Genomic DNA, 24,709 nt, shown 5'->3' with positions numbered 1-24,709 from the left:
TGCGATTTAAGTTTTGGGCCACTCAATGCTCCAGTGTGCAGATTGGAATATGGGTTCCATCGATGGTTCCATCAATGGCTCCAGCGCAGTTCGGGAAACTCAGGGCAGCAAATCCAGCCACGATGGGGTCTAGATCTCCCACGCAGATGATCCTGCGCAGCAGGACGGAGTTGATGGCCCTCACCATCTGCAGAAGGAGACAAACAAATACACAAAACAGAGAATGAGAGAGGGAGTGCCTGAGCCTTTGAGCGGTGCCCGACCCACTCCCATCCCCTCAAACACCCCAGAAGCCACCACCCCTTATGAGGCTACTCCCCCAGCAGCAGGGCTGTGTGAGGGTGGGACTGCAGAACCTCACAGGGATGGGGCTTCCCCCCCACTCCACCTCCCAAACCTTCCAGCCCCCCTTTCCTAAGGATCCCCTTTTTCCAGGACTATCCCTCCCCTTCCTCTTCCCCTGCCCCCCTGTGCAGGAACTACAGTCCGAGAGTGCCGTACCTCCATGAGGAGGGCCCCAATGGTGGACTTCCCCATGCCATACTGGTTGCCCACCGACCAGTAGCTGTCTGGGATAGTGAGCTTCCAGATGGCGATTGCGACCCACTTCTCCGGGAGGATGGCAGGCCACAGGTGGGTGTCACATCTCCAGAGGGTGGGAGTGAGCCAGGCACATAGCTCCAAAAATGTGGCCTTCCATATGCGGAAGTTTTGGAGCCACTGCTGGTCGCCCCACTGCTCCATGACCAGCCGGTCCCATCAGTCTGAACTGGTGTTGAGTCTCCAAAAATGCCTCTCCACTGTGGGGTGCGGTTGCCAGAGTGTAGCTCCCACACCCATGGTCCCCAGAATGAGCCTGGGGTCAAGCTCGTGAACGACCAGGAAGGCATCGGGCACAAAGTGCTGCAGAAACTGCAGCAGGACCGTGTGGGGCCACTGCATGCCCAGGGGCAGCTCCAGCTCCATGGCGCCAGAGGAAAACTGCGGCATCCAAAAAAGTGGGGCAACCACAGCAGGCACTGCGAGAGCTTTGCTGTCCCTCAAAGAGGCAGGCAAGCACACAGCAGAAGCAGAGAAACGGCTGTCCAGGAGGGTCCCTTTAAGTGTGTGTCTCTGCAAGGCTCCGGCACCAGCACTCGGAAGCAACTGGTGACCTAAAGCCCTGGATGAAGTGGTTCCGGGTGGCCTTTTATGTGAGAGAGCATCCAATCAGTCTGGATGCTCTCTTTAGAAAAAGTGCATTGCTTTTTTGACACGCTTTTGTGTATGGATGCTCTCTTTTGTAAGAAGTCTTTTTGGAAAATATTTCCTGAAAAAAGCTTCTTCTGAAAGAAGCCTGTAGTCTAGACATAGCCATTGATGGGGAAATTGAGGTGCAGAGTTGAAGTGAGTTGCCCAAGGTCATATGGCAGGCTAGTGGCAGAGCCAGGAATAGAAGCTGAGTCTCCTGAATCCCAGACCGGTGCTATCAGACCAGGCTGCTTCCCTTTTGCAGGTCAGCAACATTATGCCGGCTGTCCTTATAGATGATCTCTCTTGACTGCTGGGCAGTGACAATTGTGAGCTAAATATAGAGGGAGACTAGTTTTTAAAGGAATGAACCTCCTTGAGAGAGAAAAGAGCTGAATGAACGGCAACCTGGTTCATTTAGCACCAGATAGTGAATTCCATTTAAGACCCTCTGACTCTTGCACCCCCACCCCTCGACACATACAGATACCCAATTGCCTGGTCCATGTTCAAAAACCATGAATCAAACCCACAAAAATCCTGAGATTAAAACAATGTTGGTGGTCTGTGGTGGGAACATTCTTGGGTGTTCTCTCACTTTCCACTGTCAAGCTTTTTCCACAACCAGGATGGTCTAAATATATCATTTTTAGAAATGAAGGCTGAAATTATGCTGTCTCTTGAATTTAGCACCTGGGGTTTTAGGAAAAACGGTTAGAGTTGAGATAAAATTGTGACACTTAGCAATACGGAAGACAGACAGACAGACGTGGCCTGATCCAAAAGCCCACTGAAATGCATGAAAGATTCCCATTTGATGGAAATTGATTCAGGGCTATCAGCAGATGATGCACATAAATGAAATTCAATATGTTCTGATGCTGAAAAGTTAAATCTGTTACACTGTAGAATTATCTAATGCTTAATCCGAGTTTCATCCTGTGTAATATGTAGTGTAAATAAACTCCATTTAATTAGTCACTCACTTATAAATAGAGAGGACGTATGCGACTTGTGATTTACTCTTGCAAACATATTATATAAGAATTGTAAGGGATTGCATAGAAATTAAGAAGAGCCTTATAATGCTGGCCTGTTTTTTAAGGGTAATGTCAGAGAAATATATTTGGCAAGTTCAAACACCAGATCAAAACCTAATCTTCAATTAAGAAAAATAATCATTGTTGTTCTGATTCTAAATCGGCTGTTTTTATAAACAATACATTAAGATTCCATTTTTTAAAAATTGAGATTATCTGGCTGCTTCTGATGCTTTTCCCAATTCAGCCCAAATCTTATGTACTTTGTTGAGATGAGTGATTGGCAGTTCTATAGCCAGAAAAGAGAATGGAGAACCCTGTTTTTCAACTTTGCCTGCAGTGCAGTGAACTTGAGAGTTCCTGCATTCACTTCAGGAACAGCTTACATAACTTCAGACATGCCAGCAATACACTGTGCTGTGAAATAGTCTCTTTATTGCTTGCTGTCCTCTCCCCATCCCCCAAAGAGATTGCATCATTTGCGTACACTTCATGGACCAGGCTGCAGGGGAAAGGAAAGGAATAAATCAACACATTTCTTTTCACCAAATAAACCTTTGTTGTATAGTCTTGTTTAGGAGAAATTTACATTCCTTCTTCCCAAACCACTTTTAAAGGTGTTTTACCTTTTCTTTTCAATAATTCATTTTTAAAGCTTTCTAGATTACTCTGACAGAATGTATGTTTTAACTTAGACAGGTTTTCAAAACTATCTCGGGTTCTGAAAATATACTTTCAGATATACAAATATCCAACATTTTAAAATAAAGTTAAAATAATTTCTTCGCTTTTTTTATTGTAGATGTCACATTTTAAGTTTGATTTCTTCAGGATCTAAAGAAGAGCTCTCTGGAGCTCCAAAGCTTGCTTGTCTTTCACCACGGGTGCATCTACACTGCAGGGCTTAAAACAAAATAAGCTACACAAATTGAGCTACGTCAATTGCGTATCTTATTTCGAAATAGCTTATTTCGAAATAGGGAGCGTTCACACAGCACTTATTTCGAAACAGAGCACTCTTCCTCTGACTTCCCTTACTCCTTGTAGAATGAGGGTTACAGGAGTCAGAGTAAGAAGTCCTCCAGCGTGGCAGTATTTTCACACTATTTTGAAATAACTGCCTGCTGTGTAGACACGGACTAAGTTATTTCAGTATAGTGTTGCAGTGTAGATGTACCCCAACAGAAGTTGGTCCAGTAAAAGGTTAGAGATACCTCAATAACCTAGTGTATCTCATATTCTGAGACTAACACAATGACATCAATATTGCAAATGACTGTTTCTGTGGTACACATCTAGAATATCTCAGTTGATTTCAGTAAAGGAACTCTGGATTCATGTAGTGGTCAGTAAAACAGGATATGGCTTGGTGTAACTAAAAACTGCAGGGCTGCATCTAGACTGGAAAAACTTGCCAGCTCTCTACACTGGCCGCTTTGAATTTGCGCAAGAACACTGACTATCTAATGTAAGATTGTCAGTGTTCTTCTGCAAATACAGTGACTCTCCCGTTCGGGAAAAAGCCCTCTTGCGCAAATGCTTTTGCGCAAGAGGGCCAGTGTAGACAGCTGAGAACCGTTTTGCGCAAAAAAGCCCCGATCGCGAAAATGGCGATCGGGGCTTTCTTGTGCAAAACCGTGTCTAGATTGGCACGGACGCTTTTCCACAAAAAGTGCTTTTGCGCAAAAGCATCCGTGCCAATCTAGATGCTCTTTTCCACAAATGCTTTTAATGGAAAAACTTTTCCGTTTAAAAGCATTTGCGGAAAATCATGCCAGTCTAGATGTAGCCCAGAAGTATAGGGAAAAGGTCTGCTCTTTGTGGTAGCAATATCAGCCTTAACAAAAGAAACTCAAAGCAATGAAGTCAGATTCTGACTGGCAAAAAGATTTTCACATCTCTTATAATGTTGTGGTACATGGAACAATGGTTATGGTCACCGTTTTCTTTACATAAGCTAGATTGACCAAGGAATACCACATTTAACTTATTTTCTGACATTTTTTTCTCTATAGGGTAAAAGGTTTTTAATTTTCATTTGTTGATTTTTAATGTAATTGCTCCAATGTAAAAGTTGTGTAGGCTTTTGAATGTTCTAGCTGGTTGCTGATACAAAAGGTATTGTGTGGGGTGTATGCATATAAAAAGGACTCTTGAGCTTTTTAGTTTCTTTATACTTGAATCTCTCATCATTTTTCAAGATGACAAGGTTAGGTTTAAAAACCTTTTACTTGAGAAATGATTTTTTTCACCTAAAATCCTAAATCAAGAAGCATGATGTTTTCTAGTTTTCATTCAAGCTACAGAATCACAGCCCGGCTACGTCTACACTGGCCCCTTTTCCGGAAGGGGCATGTAAATTTCAGCAGTCGTCGTAGGGAAATCCGCGGGGGATTTAAATATCCCCCGCGGCATTTAAATAAAAATGTCCGCCGCTTTTTTCCGGCTTTTAAAAAAGCCGGAAAAGAGCGTCTAGACTGGCCCCGATCCTCCGGAAAAAGTGCCCTTTTCCGGAGGCTCTTATTCCTACTTTGAAGTAGGAATAAGACCCTCCGGAAAAGGGCGCACAGTGATTGCAGGAGGGTGTATGTAGGATCAGATGGTGGGAAACAGACTCTACTTGTCATGGGAATGGTAGAAAGGAAGAGGCAGTGAACATGGTGGTTGACATGCTGTGGCTCTTGGGAATACAATATGATCCTTCTCAGAACCACAGCAAATTTTCCCCACCATATGACAGCTATCCCTGTTCCTCATCCCCTTATTGTGTCATTTGAGGCAGAATTTGGCCTTCAATTTTCTCCAAACAGGCTTATAGAAACTTTCACTGGGTCCTAGACTTGTGGCTAGATCCACCTGAACCACATGGATACCCACTGAGGTCAGTGGGGGTCCACACAAGTTTATAAACACGATAGTTGAGGGATCTAGTTCTTCGATTCTAAAAGGAAGAATGCACCTAAGTGGTGTCCTAGATCATTCTTAAGGGCTGGATCTTGAGAGGTTCCAGATGTTTTCTGTGAGATTTTGAGTACCGGGCTTTGAATTATTTATACCAGTGATTCCCAACCATTTTGAGCATATGAGCCCCTTTTCAATCTATTAAAATGTCATCGATCCCCACCCCCCTCCAGGGGGAGAAAAAAAAGGAAAAGAAAAGTAAGGAAAGAAAAAGAAAGGAAAAGAAAAAGGAAATAAAAGTAAGGATCAGGACCACCGCCGTGGGCCCAATCCTTATTTTTAAACTTTCCACAGACCCTCTGCAGTACCGTCATGGACCACCAGGGGACTGCAGACCACAGGTTGGGAACCACTGATTTACATGTTTGTTCAGATCAGTGGAGCTTTGACATTCACATTCTCTCTGCTTTGTAAAACTTTGATAATTTCAGCAGCCAAAAATTATATAAAGAATTAGCAAACAAGCAATATTTTTCAGATATCTAAAAGGGTGTCATAAGGAGGAGGGAGAAAACTTGTTCATCTTGGCTTCTAGGGATAGAACAAGAAGCAATGGACTTAAACTGCAGCAAGGGAGGTTTAGGTTGGACATTAGGAAAAAGTTCCTAACTGTCAGGGTAGTCAAACACTGGAATAAATTGCCCAGGGTGGTTGTGGAATCTCCATCTGTGGAGATATTTAAGAGTAGGTTAGATAAATGTCTATCAGGGATGGTCTAGACAGTATTTGGTCCTGCCATGAGGGCAGAGGACTGGACTCAATGACCCCTCGAGGTCCCTTCCAGTCCTAGTATTCTATGATTCTATGATTCAACTCTTAGGTTTATAAACACATTGCAATTAAAATTTCACGCTTAAAGTGCTTTTTGAGAAAATTTGCCTCAATTTTTAAAGTGATTCTCTGAGGTTAAAATTGTACATTTAAAAGTCCTTAACTCTGGTACAAGTAATAGTTTAGCTTATTAAAAATGATAACATTTTAAAAGAATGCATATAAGAACATAAGAACAAAAGAATGGCCATACTGGGTCAGATCAAAGGTCCATCCAGCCCAATATATCCTGTCTCCCAATAGTGGCCGAAGCCAGGTGTGCCAGAGGGAGTGAACTGAAAAGGTAATGATCAAGTGATCCCTCTCTTGCCATCCATCTCCACCCTCTGACAAACAGAGGCTAGAGACACCATTCCTTACCCATCCTGGCTAATAGCCGTTAATGGACTTAACCTCCATGAATTTATCTATCTCTTTTTTAAACCCTGTTACATTCCTAGCCTTCACAACCTGCTCAGGCAAGGAGTTCTACAGGTTGACTGTGCTGTGTGAAGAAGAACTTCCTTTTATTTGTTTTAAACCTGCTGCCCATTAATTTCATTTGGTGGCCCCTAGCTCTTATATTATGGGAACAAGTAAATAACTTTTCCTAATGCTGCCTCACCTTTTTCTCTTTTCCACACATACCCTTTATTACAGCAAGGGTACTATTTATGGGGGGCTAGAGGGGCAGTGGCTCCCCCTCCAGGAGTTGGAACTCCTGGATTTCATTCTTGAGGTCTGCTTAAAGCTGTATGCCGTGACTCCAGAGGCAGGTCTTAAATGCAACAGAATTTCAGCTGCTTGCAGCTTTGCCTTTGTGGCAGGGTGTTTGTTATAAACAAAGGGAAGCAGGGAGACTAAGAACAACAAAAGGCTGGGCATTCAAGTAATTGAAGGATCATTAGATCATCATGAAAACATTGCCAGATATTCCACTTAAAAGATAGGAGGAAAAAAGAGAATAGAAATGGGTGTTGTGCTGTTGGGATTTACATTTGGATCATTGCTATTAAACTTATAAATGTTATTGAAAATGGGGTGAACAGTGACTAATCCAAAACTGACTGCAAAGAGTTATAAAAAGATCTCACAAAACTGGGTGATTGGGCAACACAAGGGCAGATGGAATTCAGTGTTGATAAGTGCAAAGTAATGCATATGGAAAAATATAATCTCAGCTATACATATAAAAATGATGGGGTCTAAAATAGCTGTTACCACTCAAGAAGGAGATCTTGGAATCATTGTGGATAGTTCCCTGAAAACATCTGTTCAATATGCAGTGGCAGTCTAAAAAACTAAAAAGCTAACAATACTGGGAACCACTGGGAAAGGAATAGATAATAGGACAAAATACCATATTGCCTCTATATAAAGTCATTGTTTACCTACATTTTGAATAACGTATGCAAATCTGGTCACCTCATCTAAAAAAAGATATATTGGATTTGGAAAAGTTACAGAAAGGGCAACAGAAATGGTTATGGGTACGGAACAACTTTCATATGAGGAGAGATTAATAAGACTGGGACTTTTCAGCTTGGAAAAGAAATGACTAAAGGGTGAGGGGACATGTTAGTGGTCTAGAACAGATTTTCTGAAAGCGTATCATGGAAACACTTTCAGAAACACTTTAACTGGCCACCCTGGTTTGTTCATGTACTGACGCTGCGGCCACGGAACATCGCAGCTCCCATTGGCTCTGTTTCATCCTTTGCAGCCAAGGGGAGCTGCGGGAAGCGGCATGGGCTGGGCCACCATTTCCTGTAGCTCCCCTTGGCGGCAAAGGATGAAACGGAGCCAATCGGAGCTGCGAGGCTCCGTGGCCGCGGCACTGGTACATAAACAAACCAGGGCAGCCAGTTAAAGTGTTTCTGAAAGCGTTTCCATGGTACACTTTCAGAAACACTGGTCTAGAAAATCATGAATGGTGTGGAAAAATAGAATAAGGAAACATTATTTATTCCTTCACTAACATATCACAAAAAACTGGCCCAATTAAATTTATAGGCAGCAGATTTAAAACAAACAAAATAAATAATTTTTTTCACAGTCATCTTGTGGAACTCTTTGCCAGGCGATGGTAGAAAGGTCCAAACCATAACAAAATAAGTTCAAGAGAGATAGTCCATTAGCCGGAATGGGCAGGGATGGTGTCCCCAGCCTGTTTGACGTAAGCTGGAAATGGGCGACAGGGGATAGATCGTGATAATTGCCTCTTCTGTTTATTCCTTCTGAAGCATCTGGCATTGGCCACTGTTGGAAGACAGGATACAAGCCTAGAAGAACCATTGGTCTGACCCAGTATGGCCATTCTGATGTTCTTTTATAAATCTGAAATGTATCTGCCCCTTGCTGTAACCCACCAGAGCCCACTCTCCTTCCAGAGCTGAGGTAGAATCCAGGAGTCCTGATGGGGTCTGTCTCTCTCCACAGAATTAGTAACAAAATAAGAATATACATTAAAATTTTAAGGTTAACGAGTCTCTCTTAAATGACTTGCCACAAGATGTCAGAATATGCTAGTGTTAGAGCTGAGGGGGTCTAATATTTATTTAATTGTCTTTCTTTTATATAGGAATTAGATACATTGCTCCTGTCAGCTAACTGCTAAGTTTCCTGAAAAAAGAAGTTAAGTTTTCCAGTGTCTTAGTAGCCCCTAGATAGAGGTAATATGTGTTGGGGGCAGGGCGGATGAGGTTGGTCCCTCCCTCCCCCCCACACACACATTTGGTGCTTGGCTTGTACTGAGCATGCTCAGTAACAATCCTGAAGCCTCTGTCTTCAGTCTGCCCCCCTCATGCTCTCACTCTCTGCCCTCCCTCCCCCCATCCCCGTCATCATGGTATGCACAGGTGAGCCCCACCACCAAAATCTGAAATGGCATCCCTGTATTACTCCCCCTCCAAATGTTTCTTGCTGTGGCTATTGGGTGCAGTAATCAGTTGCACTGGGAGAGTATACTTTAATGATGGGTTATTTGCAGGTGGATAGCAAAAGGGGATGACAGAAGGCTGACTTTCCTAGGGATGCAAAGTTAAGGGTACATTACATGGTCCTCATGAGGCATGATGGTTGGGATAATAGCCAAGTGTGTAATTGTAAGTGGAGGTGTAGTTGATGTGTTATTAGGCAGATTATCTTTTCATTTCCTTTCTTGCTGTCAGGAATTCTGTATGTAAGCAACCTGAACTGCTTTGCAACACATTATTTTCCTCATTATTTTTAATGGTTTACTGGTTCAGAGCTAGTTAAGGGTGCCGGTAAAAGTACAGCTGCTAATAGAGGATGCAGCTATATATGAATCTTTCTCCACTGTAGGACTGTCAGATGGAAAAGGGCCTATATCAGTTAATCAGAAGTGTATACATTTAGCCCCAATCAGCCCATCAAGCATGTTTAACACAGCACTTAGAGTTATAGTATGAATCCTGTGTAAAAATTCATCTAAATGTAATTTTCTTTTTTAAAAACCCCTACCATTTGCACTAGTATCCACCTTTCTACCCATTTTTGTATAGACGGATGATTTTTTTTGAAAGAGCTTGGTAAACAGTAGGATTGTCAAGGGAAAAATTCAGATAGAACCCAAGTTCAAAAGACTTTAATTAAAAAATAGAAACCAAACTAAAACTGTGCAGAAAATTCAAAGAGTATAAAAACTGTCTGTGCATGCATGGCATTTCACACTGAATAAGCAACCTACTTTTAGAGAGACAGACTTTTCTGCCCTATTTTAAATGCATTTTAGAACACATCTCTAACTGTGTAGTCACTGCCAGCCTTCTCTATAACATAAGTACTACCCTGAGGCACAGTTGCTTGGTATGTTCCAATGCCTTAAATGGTTAAAAAGAGTCTGCCATAAATCCTTACGTGTTGGAAAGGAACCTTCTAAATATTAATAAACAAAATTCAGCAGTCTGCTATGCTGTCTAAATTTAACACTCTGTGCTGAGGGATGTTTTGGAAGAAGATATGTTATATTTTTAAAATTTTGCAAGAAACTGAAGCTGAAAACTAAACTCTTCAGTGCTATAGTTTCTGGTCCCTGTTAAGCATGATATTTAAGAACATGCCCAACTTTAAGCAAATAATTAGTTGCAGCACTTGCATATTCCTGTTTTAAGCCTACTCATGTGCTTAAATACTTTTCTGAAATGGGATGTCAGGTCCCATTTATCACGCAAAGGGCCATATTGGAGTACGTGAAAGCAGTGCCCCAACATGGCCAAGACATGGTTTGGTTTTGCCTGCACAGAAGATTCGTGGATTTTTAAGGCTAGCAGGGACCTCTGCTGTTGTCTAGTCTGACCTCCTAAAGATATTGCACCATGTCACTATATCATAATAAAGCCTTGTAAAGTCCAAGGTTAAGCAATTGTCTGCAACATAGTTAAAACATTTCAGTTCCGTCTACAGAGGCAGGACCAAACAACATGACAGTGTCTGTGATATACTTAAGACCGGAGACAATTACAGATATTAGAGTCAGGATATCTGCATGTTTCCTTCTGATAAAAAAAGCAATTACTAGGCTGTGATGGATTAACCCTTTCTGTTGCCTTGAGCTAAGACAAAAAACAAACAAAAAACAAACAAACCCTGCCTCACAGCCTGCTCCACTGAAGGGCAGGAAGTAAAACTTTCTCCCCTCCCCCATCACCTTCCTTGTCCTAAGCTATTGTATGTCCCCTTCCTCATCCTAGGCTACTGGAACTGAATTCAGCAAACAGGCACAACTTCTAGTATCTGCAAAAATGCATCAGACAAATTATCAGAGAACAATCCACAGGTCATAACAACACATGACTGTGAATAAAGTTAAAAGGTGAAAATTGTCATGGATAAGATATCTATTAGTTCTTTTTCTCACTCTTTTGACTGTTTAGGTATTGCAGTATATTTTCCGTTGCTCCAGGCCTTACTTTGTCTGGACCGTAGGTTAAGGCAATAAGCATAAACATCACTTGCAGGTTGGAATCAACTTTGTTTCTATTGAGTTTAAAAGACTGAGTCCTCTCCTCCTATATGACAATAACGCAGTCTCTCTTAGGAAATGCTATTGACTCATGTGACAGTCCAATAATTACAAGACTGATATTTATTTTGTCCCTTCACTGAAAACAGAATAGCATGTGTAACTGTCTTTATCAATCACATATCTATTTCCCGTAGAATTTTCTTAAAAGTTTTGGGTCTGAATTTTAGTAGGTTTGGGGGTTGCTATTTAGTGCAAAAAGTGGTGAGCATTTCTGTTTGTTTTTTTAATTATATGTTTTAAAAAGTACTCTGGTTTATGATGTTAGACTATTAGCACATTACCATTATTGTAGTCTAACTCCTTTTCTGTTTAGCCCACACATGGGTAATAAGCCTCACAGTATGTCACAAATAAGCAGTTTTGATTTATACCAGTGAGTGAAGACTAGAGATGGCTGAGTATCAATCTACACTTCAGAGATTCTTTATGTTTTGTTTTAATTACTTAATTTATTGTTAATGAGATTTTGTCCTCTTGCTATACAGTAGAGTCCTGATTATCTGACCTTCGGTAATCCAACATTCCGCTTTATCTGACATAGCTGTGGACCATTGTCAGCTGAGCGCAGCGCGAGTATGTAGCCCCCAAGCCAGCCGCCCTACGCTGCTATGCTGCATGCAGCCTCCCCGGCTGAAGAGGCTCCAGCAGCCTCCCGCAGGTCGGAGCCTCCTGCCAGTGCCGGTTCGTCCCCATCCTTGCCTGGCCCCTTCTCTCCCTGCAGCTCCCGGGTGCAGGCCGAGAGAATGGCCCCGCTCGCTGCCCCGTCGCTCTCCTGGCAACGCTGATGCTGCTGATCTGGGAGCTGCAGGGAGGGAAGGGGCCAGGCAGGCATGGGGACGAAGTGGCGCCAGCAGGAGCAGCATCAGCGGCACCAGGAGAGCGACGGGGCAGCAAGCAAAGCCATTCTCCCAGCCCGTGCCCGGGAGCTGCAGGGAGGGAAGGGGCCAGGGCCAGGTAGGTATCCCTCCCTCCCTGTACTCCCTATTATCCAACATTTTCGGTAATCCGACCACCTGTCGGTCCTGTTTAGGTCGGATAATCGGCACTCTACTGTATTAAAGTAACCTTTCTTCTTCGAGTGGCTCTCCATATTTCTTCTTATGGTTATTGCCTGGCCTGATGGTGCCTAATGGTAGAACTTTCTCCAAGCAGTGTCGGAGTGCTTGCATCCCCCATCCTCTGTCTCCTTTTCAGGGTCTCCAGACATGCGAAGAGTGAGGCTATATAAGGGGGCACAGTGTCTTCTGCCACCTCATTTCCTTCCAACCATTGTATGAGATGGAAGCGAACTGCTCTGATCCCTTTGGAGATGGGCTTTTTCATTCTTGGTGCCTTATTAATCATTTAGTATAGTTTACATAAGTATAGATAATTTTAGGTAGTTAGTAGCTTGTTTCCAACTTATGGTGGAACTGAAGACATAGAGTTTCAAGAGATGTCCTTTGTGCCCAGGCATCTTCTCAGTATCGAATGACCATGTTAAGTTCCTACAGTGCTTTGGAGAGGGCTCTTCTCCTTCTGGGTGTTTCATCTGCTGTTCTTTCACACCTGAAGCTCGCAAAGTGAGGCAGAACAGATGCAGATGTTTCCCCATGATGGTATCCTGGGGGCAGAATCCGCCAGACCAAGGCATTATTTGGATCCAAGATCTAAGTGGCCAGTTTCAGCTCCTGTGAGTTTCTCTAGTAGCTGATGTAGTTTAAAGGTGGCAAGGGAAGGGATGTTAACTTTTACAAGTGCTGGGTTGTGTGCAGAAGATATGTCCAATCTGTCCAATTCTGACATGGTCTCTATGGCTCTAAAATCAAAGCTGGTTCTGGGTTCAGCTTCAAGAACCAAGTATATGCAGTTGAGTATTTCATTAGATCTCATGCTCTCCAGGACTTTGAATTGGTTTCAACACCTGCTCTGGTTCTGGGTCCGTTTTTGCATCTGAAGATAACTGATGTACACCATTTGGCTTTGAACGAGTGAGTTCAAACAAACTATCTTGAGGAAGAGAAAATGTTCATGGGTTCCAAGGTCTGTATCATTTTTATATGAAAAATGAAGAGCAGAAGAGGTTTGTCTATCTGTATTTCTTTCTCTTAAGACTCCGACAGGTTCTCAGCTAAAGCTTTCTCTCCATTTACATCTGTTCTATCACAGATATGAAGATGGATTGATCTAGAGGAGGATAGAAGAATAATAAAAAGACCTATTTGCTCATGGTTTGTATCCCCTTTTTCTCATTCTGCAGTTATGTTACCAAATCCCAGTTGCTGATGAAACTAGAAGTTCTGGACTTCAGGGACTTACTGGGAACTGCCACAGAAGTATACAATAGTTGCGATCATGGTTGGAGAGGTGACGTTTCATTTAAGTGTAATCAAGCAATGTAGCTGTTCCTGGACAGCAATTTCAAGAAAAAGTAGCTCTTCTTTTTGAACAAGAGCATGCTGATAGTAGACTATATCAGATGAGTATGGAGGAATTACTTGTACCACTTAAAATCATGGAATTGTAGGTCTGGAAGAGACCTCGAAAGGTCATCAAGTCCTGTCTCCTGCACTCATGGCAGAATTAAGCATTATCTACACCAAGGAAGAGCAATAATTTTTGAAAGGGCGGGGCACTTAAATATTTTTTGAAGTGGTTGTGGGCCACTCTGGAAGGGGAAGGGCCTCAAGCAGAAAGGGCATGGCCTTTAAATAGCAGGAGTTGAAAGGGCTCGTGCCTCTCCTGCGGCTCCCAGGCAATATATCAGCAGTGGGTGGGAGCTACGAGCCCTTTCAACTCCTGCTATTTAAAGGGCTCACACCTAAACAGCCACAGGGAAGGTGTGAGCCCTCTAAATAGAGGCAGTTAAAAGGGCTCGAGTGTTCCTGGCTCCCAGGCAACATGTTAGGGGGCGAGGCCGGAAAATGCTGCGCAGGCCGGATAAAAGAGTTAGGCGGGCCGGATGTGGCCCGCTGACAGGCTCTTGCCCACTCCGATCTAGACCAGCTCTGATAGGTGTTTGTCTAACTTGCTCTTGAAAATCTCCAATGATGGAGATTCCACTGTCTCCTTAGACAATTTATTGCAGTGCTTAACCACATTGACAGGAAGTTTTTCCTAATGTCCAACCTAAACTTCCCTTGCTGCAATTTAAGCTCATTGCTTCTTGTCCTATCCTCAGATGTTAAGGAGAATAATTTTTCTCCCTCTTCCTTGTAATAACCTTTTAGGTAAAGGCAGTCCCCGGGTTACGTACAAGATAGGGACTGTAGGTTTGTTCTTAAGTTGAATCTGTATGTAAGTCGGAACTGGCGTCCAGATTCAGACACTGCTGAAACTGATCAGTTTCAACAGTGGCTGAATCTGGACACCAGTTCTGACTTACATACAGATTCAACTTAAGAACCTCAGGCATCCCCAAGTCAGCTGCTGCTGAAACTGATCAGCGGCTGATTCAAGGAAGCCCGGGGCAGGGGCTTCCTGTAGTCAGCCACTGGTCATTTTCAGCAGCTGCTGACTTGGGGACACCTGGGGCAGAGCAGCTGGGGTGCTGCTGGGTTGGTCCAGTGGCGCCCAGAGCAGCGCTACGGGACCAACCAGCAGCGCCCCAGCTGCTGTACCACAGGCATCCAGAGCAAAGCCGCGGAGCACGGGGGCAGCGGGACAGCCCAGACGCGCCGTGGCTATCCTGCTGCCCTCGAGCTCTGCGGCTTTGCTCTGCTCTGCTCCCCCTCCCCCTGGTCTGCAGACCAGGGGGAGGGGGAGCAGAGCAGAGCAAAGCCGCGGAGCACACGGCCAGCTGACAGCCCAGACGCGTCTGGGCTGTCAGCTGGCCGCCTGTTCCGCCGCTTTGCTCTGCTCTGCTCTGCTCTGCTCCCCCTCCCCCTGGTCTGCAGACCAGGGGGACGCGGAGCAGAGCAGAGCAAAGCCGCGGAGTACGCGGCCAGCTGACAGCCCAGACGCGTCTGGGCTGTCTGCTGCCCTTGTGTTCCGCCGCTTTGCTTCCTCTCCCTGGTCTGCTGGAGACCAGGGAGAGGAAGGGCCCGGTTCGTAACTGCGGATCCGACGTAAGTCGGATCCGCGTAACTCGGGGACTGCCTGTACTTGAAAACCGTTATCAAGTCTCTTCTCAGTATTCTCTTTTCCAGATTAAACAACCCCAGTTCTTTCAATCTTGCCTCACAAGTCATTTTTTCTATATTGTTAATCATTTTTGTTGATCTTCTCTGAACTTGCTCCAGTCTGTCCATGTCTTTCCTGAAATGTGGCACCCAGAAGTGGACACAGTACTCCAGTTGAGGCCTAATGAGCTCAGAGTAGAGTAGAAGAATTACTTTTTGTGTCTTGCTTATAATATGCTCAGAACGGATCCCTGCAGGACATTGCTTATTATACCCTGCCAGCATGACTGTGAATCACTGATAACTACTCTCTGGGAATGATTTTCCACCCATCTTATAGTTGCTCCATCTAGGTTGCATTTCTTGTTTGTTTGTGAGAAGGTCATGTGAGATAGTATCTAAAGCTTTATTGAAATCAAGGTCCAACACATCTACTGCTTCCCCCCATCCACAAGGCTTGTTAACCTGTCAAATAAAGCTATCAGGTTGGTTTGACTCTATTTGTTCTTTTCCCTTTTTGAAGATGCTGTGATGTTTCATTGCATGGCAGATCCCATGGAACCTGTGGAGGAAACTTTCCATCTGGTGTTTGACATCCTTGGAGTGACCTCCAAAAGTAGGATGTTACCACCATTTCTTGATGGTCTGTTTAAGACTATTTGTTCCATTCTTGCCTCTTGTCAGCCTATTTCTAAGAAGGCAAACAAATTATATTAGGCTCAGAAGGGTTTTTTGTTTCATTTTTCCCCCACATGCTGTGACTAATTCACTAGTGCTCACTACTGCCAGCATGCCCATTAACTGAGAGATGGGGCAAAGGGAGCAGTTGCTGCAGGGACCAGTAATTGTAAAGAGCCCAGGGCTCCTGGCTGCCGCCATCACTACTATGGCAGTGAGGGCCAGATTATCCATTAGGCACCATAGATACAGTGGCTATGGCCCATGAAAAAGCTTCAGGACTACAAAAAATGTAGGGCCGACAAAAAATTCATAATTGACTTGAAAATAAGAAAAGAAAAAGGCTAAATCAAACTTAATAATTTGCTATCTATAGTCAACAAACTACATACATATATACAGAGAGATACGCTAATTTAAAGGCTTATGATTATGGGAGTGCCTAGGGCCTACGAAGACCTTAATCCAGCCCTGGCAGCAGTGGTGGCACCCAGAGCTCAAGGCCTTTAAATCGCAGCCAGAGCATCATGCATGGTGCCTGGGCAGTTCTAAGGGTTGGGAGGGGTAATGTGGTGCACTCTGGTGGCACTGAGGGATGGCTGCCCAAGGCCAAGGCCCCACCCCTTCCAGGAGTGCATTCCCGCCCCCTTCCATCTTACCAGGGACCTGATGTGGCTATCAGCTCCCCTAGTTGCCAGTAGTAGTTTGAGATCTGGACACAAATTTTCCACTCTTGTGGACAGAGATGGGGAAATGATTGATTCTCTTGGGAGAAAGGTGTTCTCTTTTGTTCTTCTCTTGGTATTAGGGCAACAAATTACCAAGCAATTATGGTCCTCTACCAGTTTCATTTGTAGGAAAAGATTATACTGTTTGTGCAGAATTTGCTGGATGTCAAAATTGGCTAACGCAGTCCTAATGGAGGCTCACAATATAGCAAAGCATTCTCTCCTGGCTTTATTTGATGCCTCAGACTCTTCTGCTAGAGTGTTGGCTTCTTCTACAGTTATTTTGTAAAGATATGCTTCGTTTTGCTCCTCTTTTCCAGCTCTGCATACTCAAATTAAAGTGGAAGATCTGCCCTTTGAAGGCAATTTTTTTTTCAGTGAAAAGATGGATGAGTTGTTGGAAAAGCTGGAGGATACAAAAATCAATGACTCTTTGGACTCAATTTCTTCTAGGAGCAGATCATCTGCTCCTTTCTATCATCCTCTGTTTATTTCTCATCAAATCGAAGATGTTAACAGCAGTACCAGTAGACTGCGTCTTTTCAGAGAGAGCACAAAAAGGGGTATTTTAAACTATGGCCTGAATTTAAGTAATCTGATCCTTCTGTGTTATCTTTGAGTATCAGACCTCCCATTTGTTATGAGGATTGGTTCTCAGTTCTCAATCAGCGAGGTCTCTTCCCTTTCTCTGTTTCAGGGAACCTTCTCCAGAGGGTATTCTACTTTTGGAAAAGAAGAAATAGTTTCTAATGGGGACTGTTGAAGAGATATCAGAAAATGTGAGGGATCAGAGGATTTATTCAATATATTTTCTGGTGGAAAAAAAAGAACAAGGGCTTTCTTCTAATTTTAAATGTAAGAGACCTGAGCAAGTAAAGTTTTTTTTCATGTGTTAACTCTGGTTTTCACTGTTGCTTTGCTTTCAAATGTGTAGTTAATTCACTACATTCAGTTTTAAAAAGTATGTACATTTTCATATCTCTATTTGACACGGTCATTGAACATGCCTTCATTTTGTGGCAGTGGGATATCATTTCCAGTCAGAGTGCTTCCATTTGGCCTGTTCACAGCAGCCAAATGTTTTTACAAAGCACTTCTATGTGTTGGTGGTTAATTTGAGAAATCACGGCATGTTTATCCATATTTAGAAGATTGGCTATTGAAGGCTGTGAGGATCTATTAAGCCACATTGATTTTACAACCGCTCTCTTTACAACCGCTCTCTCTTTTCAGAAGTACTTCTCTCTTTTCTGGAAGTACTTCTGAATGTCAAAAAGTCAAATCTCTAATGCAGATTATTTTATTTATAGGCTTTATATTGGACTACATAGCAGGGAAAGTCTACCAGAGGATAGATTATTTTTAAAAATAGTGTCACATCTTCCACTTCAGAGAGGGAAGGAACAGCCAATCCATCTCTAATACTTCCCTGTTGTACTGTATGCTTCTTGTCCCTGCTCCTTTCCATTGAGCTAGAAGGTGCATCAGCACTCTGGTGTCTTTAAAAGTGTTCTCTGTTTCCAGATCTTCTGGCCTTTCAATAGTGAAGGATTCTTCATCCAGATTCTCAGATTCACTTGTTTGTGTAGGTGACTGGGCTCTGGCTCTGTCTACTTTTTAACAATTGAGTTCCTCAATGGCATGGACTATACTGTTTAATTCTAAAAACCTATGTACCAGAAAATGTTGGGGTTGGAAGTAGTCCAGATTCAAGATTTGAATGCATGGAAAATCTAAATTTCCCAGCCCCTATACCTTGTGCTTTTGAAGATTTAATACTATACACTGAAATAAGAGTTATCTAACTCATCTGCTAAATGAACTTTCAAATATATCGTATTTGTGTTAATCCTGTCATACATTTCTTAACTATATTCTGCACAGTGATCATGTAATATGTATTCCTTTTGAATACATCTCTCCTTGGGATATTATTTTGGTCTTAACTACACTCATTTAAACAACCTTTTCAACCCTTGGCTGCCGAGTGTCCTTTGTATTATTTATCTCCTAAAATGGCAGTAATTATTGCCACAACATCAGCCAGGAGGCTGAGTGAGCTAAAAGTCTTGAGGACTGGTACACCGCTTAAGTTGCTCCATAATGATAAGGAAGTTCTTAAATCTGATCTCAGGTTTTTGCCAATAGTGGTTTCTGAATTTCAAATCAATTAGACAATTAATTTGCTGTTATTTTTTCTAGAGCTCCATGCTATTAAGGAGAAACTCTTTTTACATACTTTGAATGCAAGAAGAGTACTTGATGTATTATTTCAAGAGAAAAATGAAGTTTTTTAAAATCATCTAGATTATTTGTGTTTTATGATAAAGATCACACAGGATATACTGTGTTTTCCCAGACTATTTCTAGATGAAGTAAACAATAAGTTATTAAGTATTACATACTACCAAAAGTCCCTGTACTTACAGCTGTTTGATCTCATTTCATCAAAGCTATGGCAGTATCTTTTGGAGCAACTGTAATTAGAAGTCCGATGGCAAATTAGAAGAATAATAAGCGACTATATTGTGATCAGTGGAACTGGAGTTAGAGGGCCCATGTTTCCTGGAGGGACTGTTATTAAGGGCACCTGAGTGCAACAGGGAATGTGGAAAGCAACTCAGCCACATAGTGCACAGGATTTAATAAGGTTTTGCTTGTTCAACCTGCATTCAGCCTCACGTTTTGTGAATGAAATGGTGAGTTAAGTTAACGGACAGTAGTGGAAAGAATTTTCTAGTCTCTTGTACCCCACGCCTGGCCCCCAACCCAAGCTATAGCAGGACATCAAATGACATCACAGTCAACCAGTCAAACATCATTCTTATTTATTTGCACTACTGTAGTACAGGCAGTCCCCAGGTTACGTACAAGATAGGGACTGTAGGTTTGTTCTTAAGTTGAATTTGTATGTAAGTCGGAACTGGCGTCCAGATTCAGCCGCTGTTGAAACTGACCGCCAGTTCTGACTTACATACAGATTCAACTTAAGAACCCCAAGTCAGCTGCTGCTGAAACTGATCAGCAGCTGATTCCAGGAAGCCCGGGGCAGAGCAACTGTGCCTCGGGCTTCCTGTAGTCAGCGCTGGTCAGTTTCAGCAATGGCTGACTTGGGGACCTCTGGGGCAGAGCAGCTGGGGTGCTGCTGGGTTGCTCCAGTAGCACCGCTCCTCAGCGCTACTGGACCAACCCAGCAGCACCCCAGCTGCTCTGCCCCAGGAGTCCTGATTCAGCCGCTGCTGAAACTGACCAGCAGCGGCTGAATCAGGACGCCTGGGGCAGAGCAGCTGGGGTGCTGCCGGGTTGGTCCAGTAGTGCCCAGAGCGGCGCTGTGGGACCAACTGGCAGCGCCCCAGCTGCTCTGCCCCAGGGTCCACAACAAAAGCCTGGTCTGCTGGGGGGGAGCACACTAGCTGCGCCCCCCCCCAGACCTGGGACACAGGGAGCAAAGCGGCAGCGGGGGGTGCCTCGCCTCTGAGGCTTTGCTCTGGCGCGGGACCGCTTTGCTCCCGGTGCCCCTGGTTTGCTGGAGACGGTCCCCAGCAGACCAGGGGCACCGGGAGCAGCTTTTCTCGCCCCGGAGGTCGAGGTGGCTGACTGCTGCCTGTGAGCTCCGGGGCGAGAAAGCCCCATTCGTAAGTGCGGATCCGACATAAGTCGGATCCGTGTAAGTTGGGGACTGCCTGTATCTAGAACCCTAATCAAGGACCAGAACCCCACTGTGCTAGCTGCTTTATAAAACCAGAACAAAAAGTCTCTGCCCCAAAGCACTTACCATCTAAGTAAAAGACAAGAAGTGGAAACAAGCAGGTGGAGAGTACAAGGAAACCATGAGACAATATTGGTCAGGATGTTGAGACAGTGGTTTTACTGTACCAGTTGTCCTTTTTTAAGTACTATCCCCCCCGCTTTTTTTTTTTTTTTAGGCTTCATGACTAAGGAGTGTTTTTGATCGACGGTAATGAGGTAGCTTTATGGATGTTTTTGGGGAACGTCTCCCAAGTGTGAGGGACAATATAGGAGAAAACAAGAAGATGCTCATTTAGAAACTTAAACAAGTGGGCAATGGATGGTGGGATCACGAGCTGATCATAGACTGGAGTCAAAATCTCAGTAGTGAATAAGAGTCGATAGACAAAGAGAGAATAACAATGTTATCAGAGAATATATTTGCCTACCTGCCCGAAAAAAAGGATAATGCTTCTCAGCTCACTTCTGAGGAGTGTTTCTGAATAGCAGTGAATATTTGTTTAGCACTTTGAGTATAAGACTATGTTATATAAATGCAAACACAAATGATCAGCAAATGGAAAACATAACCCACTTGAAAAGGCGAATATAGTATAAATGAACTATAGAAGTGGTGTATGTCTTTAACAATCGCTACAGAACAGTTCTTGTAGATATCCTTGGAGATGGAGTTTCATGCGCAAGGGTTTTGAACTGGGAAAATCTCTGTCCTTAGTCTTTCAAGATGGCACCATGGGACAGAGAACTTGGGCAATGTAATAATTCTCAGTTGCTTTAGTGGTATATGCAGTGACAATTGTGATGTGAGGTAACTTGGGGGTATTGGAATGATAATTCTTGTGTTTGTTTCAGTGCATTTTAGTTTTGGTTTAACCCATTATAAAAATAGGGATCAGCTTCAAAGATTAAAGATTTCTTGAAGTTCTGGGGTGTTCAGAAAGTAAACTGTTTTGTTATTTGGTTGGTGTTTTTGTTGCTTTTTATTTTTCTGATGCCATAGATACCTCACTTTCAGTCCTTTGGGTATGATGTTTTAATTGTATCCTTTGGTATATATGGTTGTGACTACTTTCTTCCACTATTTGATCTGAGGAAGTGGGTCTGGCCCACGAAAGCTCATCATCTAATAAACCATCTTGTTAGTCTTTAAAGTGCTACATTGTCCTGCATTTTGCTTCAACTACCCCAGACTAACACGGCTACATTTCTATCACTATAGATACCTCAGATATCCACAGATAATATTTTTATTAACATTAAACTGAATGAAATAATATTGAATGCATGACTCTGCAATATAGGTCACCACTGATATAGATTTTAAGACATAGGAGTCAGTTCTTTATTAATACCTCTTTTGCAATAAATATGATTAGCTTGCTAGCTAAATATTTATGTGACTCCCATCACCATAGTACCTGGTCAACTCATATCTAATGAGTTTGTCTTTACAGAAGCCTTGCTAAGGTAGGGAAGTATTATTATTCTCATTTGATAGATGGGGAAGTTATGACACAAAAAGATAAAGTAACTTGTCCATGACTACACAGGAAGTCTGTGGCAGAATCAGGAATTCACTCCAGTTCTCCCAGTGCCTTAGCACAAGACCATCTTTCTTCCCCAACTTCACCAGCATTTTCCCACTAAACTATCTCCACCTGGACTACATTTTAAATTCTAAACATCTGAGACACTTCAAACAGCACTTAAATAATATTGGCATATTACTAGATGGAGATGGAAAAACTGATGATGATCCAGAATAGGCAGAAACATTAAATACACATTTTTGTTGTCTACTGGAAAAGAGGCAAGATGATGTTTGTATCATATGAGATTGATGTGCTTTTTAGTCCATTAATAACTGAGGAAGATGTAAGCAACATCTACTAAGAATAAACATTTTAAATAGTCAGGACTAGATAACTTGTACTCAGCAGTTCTAAAAGGGCAGACTAAGGTGATATGTGGGCCACTGATGTTAATTTTTAATAAACTTTGTCATACTCTGAAAGTTCCAGAAGACTAGAAGAGTGCTAGTTTTGTGCAAGTGTTCAAAGAAGGCAGGAAAGATGACCCAAGTAACAATAGACTGGCAAGCCTGACATAAATCCTGGGCAAATTAACAGAAAAGCTGATATAGGGTTTAATTGATAAAGAAAAGATAGAATATAATAAATGCCAGTCAACATGGCTTTATGGCTTTAGGTTTTGTCAAACAAATTTGATTTCATTCTTTATGGTGATTACAAATTTGCATAGATGCAAAATAAATGTTTGCAAAGCATTTGACTTATTCTTTGATCGGATGTTGTACAATACCATACAGTACAGTATCAATAGAGAACCACATTAAATGGATTAAAATGGGCTAACTGACATCAAACGGGGAAGTTTCTAGTGAAATTCCAAAAGAATTGTTTCTAAGTCTCCAGAGCTTTAGCACTGTTGCCACTGATCTGGATGTAAATATAAAATCACATCTGATAAAATTTGAGGATGACACAGTTTGGTGGAACAGTGAATAATGGGGAAGGGAGGAAAAGAGCCACAAAAATTATTTCAAGTCTAGAAAAAAATGCCTTGCAGTGAGAGAGATAAATATCTGGATTAGTTTTAAGTTATGGAAAAGAAGACTAAGAGGTGATATGATCAACATGTGTAAGTAACTTTACAAGGAGACAATTAGAAGCGAAAGTAAGTGGGTGCGCCTGGCCTGCAGCTCCGGCAAATGCTGGATGAGGTGTGGCAAAAGTCAGGAGGGAGCTATTTAAAGACCTGGCAGGTACCTGGGTTGCAATAGGACAGTACCTATAAGAAATGTTAAGTTGCTCTCACCTCTGGAGGAAATAGCAGATACTAAAGGGCTATTTAATCTAGCAGAGAAAGACATAACAAGATCCAAAGGCTGGAAGCTAAAGCCAGACAAATTCTAACTTTGGTTTTTTTTAAGAGTGAGAGTAATTTAATCACTGAAAATACTAAAAGGAGAGATGGATTTTATCTCTTTTGATGTCCTCAGATCAAGACTAGATATAGGCTGAACCTCCCTGATCTGGCGCCCTCAGGTCTTGACTGATCCCGAACCAGGGAATTTACTGGATCAAGAAAGGTCAATGACAACCCTTCTGCTGCCATTGGCTGTGGGGCTCCACTCCAGTGGCAGCAGTGGAATTGCCATTAATGAAGCAGTAGTGGCGGGGTGCTTGGGGAAAGAGGCAGGGCAGCTGCGGAGCCCTGTGGGTGGATTCTAGAAGTGGTGCCCAATTGCTGGCAGGGTCTGTGCTCTTGGCCCCCAGCTGAGGCACTACACAGCTGGTCATGGGGCTCCACTGCCAGTTCTCACCTGCAGGGCTGTGCATCTGGCCTCTGGGCTCCACCACTGGTCACTGGGACCTCCTGGCACGCAACTGTGGGGCTCCACAACTGTCCTGTTTTTTTCCCCAAGCACCCCCCATTCCATACCCATTCCTTTCCCTCCCTGAGTCTGAATGCCACAAATGAGCTATTTGCAGCATTCTGATAGCTCTGGGAGGGTGGGGGAGGAGTTGCAGGCCACATGAGTGCTCTAGCCCCAGAGCACCTTTGGATACTGGACCATGGATGTTGCTGGAGAAGGGAAGTCCAGATTGTAGAGGTCCAACTTGTACCTTTCTGGAAGGTATGCCTCTGGTCAAAGTCTTTTGCTTACTCAGACCCAAGTTTCAGGGGTAAGTAGATGAAATTTAGTGGCTTGTGATATACAGTAGATAAGACTACAGGATGCAATTGTCCCTTTTGGCCTTAAACTCTGAGAAAACAGAACAAGTCCTCTCCTTCCACAAATGTTTCTTTCCTCACTTAATGTTCCCCCCACCCCCCGCCTCAAAAAAAAAATTACAGAGCGAACAATATTCACTTCTCAATATGGAAGAGTTTCAAGTCCAGGGTCTCAAGCACCATTAAGACTCAAAATGACATTTTTATCCAACCCATTGTGGACCTTGAAACCCTTCTTTTTCCAGAGCAGTTCAGTATTTTTCATATTCTAGCCAGTCAGGAAATTCCAGAACTTAATAGCTTTTTTAGATGCAATTTATGGATGAGACAGTTCAGACCCAAGCTAATTTAACTGCAAAATTAGGTAGTCTATATATGTTTATTACTGTTGTATATGCTGAGTGTATGATTTAATAGGTACTCTTAAAATAACTGACTGTCATGAACTCTTTTTGGCGTGCATAGAATTTTATTCAGTGATACAAGATGCTTCACACAAATGTCCATTGGTAGAAAATATTTTACATTGTATTACTTGAGAAGTTGTATATGATCTGGTGTTATTTAAAGACTATTATAATGCATGTCCACAAAGTGATAGAGTTC

The 24,709-nt window shown here is 42.9% G+C and overlaps 1 protein-coding gene across 9 annotated transcripts in view; it reads left to right on the top strand.

The window, feature by feature from the left end:
• PDE10A (phosphodiesterase 10A) overlaps positions 1–24,709 on the top strand; it is a 562,198-nt gene that overhangs the window by 228,387 nt on the left and 309,102 nt on the right. Inside the window, exon 1 of one of the 9 annotated variants that reach the window (XM_075924601.1) lies at positions 13,356–13,434. The exons of the other annotated variants lie outside the window; for them this stretch is intronic. The gene's annotated coding sequence lies outside the window, so the exon portion shown is untranslated. Of the gene's footprint in view, positions 1–13,355; positions 13,435–24,709 lie in introns of those variants that run through there. 9 annotated transcript variants of the gene reach the window in all.

Source organism: Pelodiscus sinensis, chromosome 3 (genome assembly GCF_049634645.1).
Source record: "Pelodiscus sinensis isolate JC-2024 chromosome 3, ASM4963464v1, whole genome shotgun sequence".
In the NCBI taxonomy this organism is placed as follows: Eukaryota; Metazoa; Chordata; order Testudines; family Trionychidae; genus Pelodiscus; species Pelodiscus sinensis.
This window is presented reverse-complemented; position numbering and strand designations above follow the sequence as displayed.